The sequence below is a fragment of the Kryptolebias marmoratus genome, linkage group LG9 (genome assembly GCF_001649575.2).
Source record: "Kryptolebias marmoratus isolate JLee-2015 linkage group LG9, ASM164957v2, whole genome shotgun sequence".
NCBI classification, from domain to species: Eukaryota; Metazoa; Chordata; class Actinopteri; order Cyprinodontiformes; family Rivulidae; genus Kryptolebias; species Kryptolebias marmoratus.
In genome coordinates this window covers 5,571,969-5,574,897 of record NC_051438.1, presented here as the reverse complement: position 1 = coordinate 5,574,897, position 2,929 = coordinate 5,571,969, and the positions used below count along the sequence as shown (strand labels likewise).

Below are 2,929 nucleotides of genomic sequence, written 5' to 3'. Positions count from 1 at the left end.
GTCATATCCGGGTCGGCTTTTCAAAATTAAAGCGCTGCAGTAGTTTATAGAAGGGGGGAAATGAAATCTCATATTGTTAATTTATTTGAAAATAATGGGTAATCAACAACAAAACAACCACATAAAGAGCTGCTTGACACACTAATGAAGAGGGGAAATACTGATACCTCATATTAATAATTTATTATTAGGAATTACCATGATCACACTCAAAAAACAACAAACATAGTACAAAAAATATATCTCAACTATTTATCACACAGTGTTTATCTCTTTTTATAGTAATAATGGCATAATTTCATGGAATCAGTCAAAATAACATTTATCTGACATTCATTTTAAAAAGACCAGTGGAACAAATTTTTGTTCTAATTAAAATGTTTAAATTGAATTGCTCTGTGGATTTACTGTCTCATACCACTAACAAAAACTACAATAACAAAGGTAAGGAAGGTCACTTGTGTCATCTGTGTTTAGCTTCTTGTGGTTTCCTGTTTTGGCAGCTGGCCACAGCTGTGGAACCAGCTCTAACCAGAGTGAGGAAATGTGGTCAATGTGTCCTCCAGCAGTCTAAGCCTATAGCAGCAGAACTAAGGGATAGCTCAGGAAACCCAAGCCAACCCTAACTACAGGATTGATCAAAAAGAAAGCTTAATCTTAAAAGTAGACAGGGTATCAGCCTCATGGACAGAAACTGGAAGTTGCTTCCACAAGAGAGGAGCCTGAGAAACGAAAGCTCTGCCTCCTGTTCTGATTTTGGAAACTCTAGTTAAACCTGCAGAAAAATATGGAACAATAAGTTCTTTATTATAAGGCAGAGCTCTGTTATTGAGAGATTTGTATGTTAGCAGGAACTTTTTCAACTCTAATGTGAATTTGACATGGAGAGAAGCTAAACCTGGGGAAATGTGATCTCTTCTAACTCTGCTGCTGTCTTTACCCTCTCTACGCTCCATGTTTATACATGGTATTATTGCTGTTATTTACCTGGGTTTTCTGTTTTTCCTATAGAAACTACACCTGATCTCGTGGTTGTGTTATGAGTCTTTTAGTTTTATGTTTTCAGTTCATTTCTGTTTGGTTTTTTATGTTGTATTAGAAATGTTTTGTTATTTTATTTTATACATCTACAACCTCCTTAGTAATTTTTGCTTCCAGCATAAGTTCTGGAAATCAAACCTCCTGGTGATAGCGTTAAACATCTATAGGAAACCTTTATGTGACTTTTCTGAAACCTTTGGTACAAACAGAGGATGTTTCCTGAAGGTCATACTGTGGAAATCAACCTGGTCTTGATGGGTTAGTGAACTAGTTAATAATATTGATTAAAATGCTAATGATCTTGCCCCAATGGGTTAGTGAACTGGGTAATGTGACTGGTTAACAAACTGATGAACTTGGACCAGGTGGATTACTGAATTGGTTAATGAGACAGACCTGGCCCAGAACATAGGTTAGTTATTTGGTTATTGGCACTGAATAACATGCTGATCAACTTTGCCTTGATAATTGGTTAGTTAACTGGTTAATAAGATGTGTTAACATGCTGATGGATATAGTCTTGGTGATGGGTTAGTTAATTGATTACCAAGACCGACTAACGTCCTAATGATAGGTCAGTTAACTGGTTAATAAGATGAGTTGACATGCTCACAGACCGGGCCCTGATGATAGGATAGGTTAGTTAACTAGTTCATAAGACTGGTTAACATGTTGATGGGCCTGACCCTGATGATGGGTTAGTTGACTGGTTAATAAGACGGGTTAAGATGCTGATGGACCTGGCCCTGATGATGGGTTAGTTGACTGGTTAATAAGACGGGTTAAGATGCTGATGGACCTGGCCCTGATGATGGGTTAGTTGACTGGTTAATAAGATGGGTTAACATGCCGATAGACCTAGCTCTGATGATGGGTTAGTTAACTGGTTAATGAGACGTGTTAACATGCTGATGGACCTGGTCCTGATGATGGGTTAGTTAACTGGTTAATAAGATGGGTTAACATGCCGATAGACCTAGCTCTGATGATGGGTTAGTTAACTGGTTAATGAGACGGGTTAAGATGCCGATGGACCTAGCTCTGATGATGGGCTAGTTGACTGGTTAACTAGGCTGAGTGAAATGACCCACAGCAGCATGTGTGCAGCTCTGCAGCCCAGCTGACTCTGTGTTGGACTCCCTCAGATTAAATCTCTCTCCGGATGTCCCTCAGCTTCCTGTCCTGATCTGTCCTCCCCAGCAGACACACAGCAGCATCTCACGGAGAAGAAGGCTGCAGCCATGGGGTAGCACCGGGACAAGACCGGGACAGGACCGGGACAGGACCGGGCCGTGTCCCTGTCTGACTGCAGGTATGTACCCTGATATTGCCTTGGTTCTGATTTGCAGACTGTTTAACCTTCACAGCTGTCGGGGGAGGCTTTTTGTCGGTGGACCTGGGTGTTGTACCTGGTGGGGCGATGATGCGGAAAAAAAGACGATGGGTTGGACTCAAACCAGAAACGCGTTGTTTTTATGTAAGGAAACAATCTCACACCGAACTCCATTAAGAATAACCGCACTTTAGTGTTTGTCGTCGCGGTGTAGTGGACGCTGGTCTACATTCCTTCAGTCAATGTCATTTTGAAAATATGTTGGCTTGACTCCTAAATTCGGTGTTGTTTGCTGTGCTGGTATCTGATGGTGTCGATGCAAAATCCTGTAGTGTCCTCTTACCTCCGACTGCAGCAGACATACACTAAAGCTGCTGCAGCATGCTGCTCAAAAGACATTGGGAAAATACACCTATATTTAAAATATACTATATATACATATACAACTCTCTCTCTCTCTCTCTCTCTCTCTCTATATATATATATATATATATATATATATATATATATATATATATATATATATATATATATATATATATACATATATATATA

The 2,929-nt window shown here is 39.7% G+C and overlaps 1 protein-coding gene across 1 annotated transcript in view; it reads left to right on the top strand.

The window, feature by feature from the left end:
- The first annotated feature begins 2,119 nt into the window (after positions 1-2,119).
- The window catches only part of rell2 (RELT like 2), a 15,193-nt gene continuing 14,383 nt past the window's right edge, over positions 2,120-2,929 (top strand). Inside the window, exon 1 of the mRNA XM_017423145.3 lies at positions 2,120-2,353. The gene's annotated coding sequence lies outside the window, so the exon portion shown is untranslated. The remainder of the gene's footprint in view (positions 2,354-2,929) is intronic.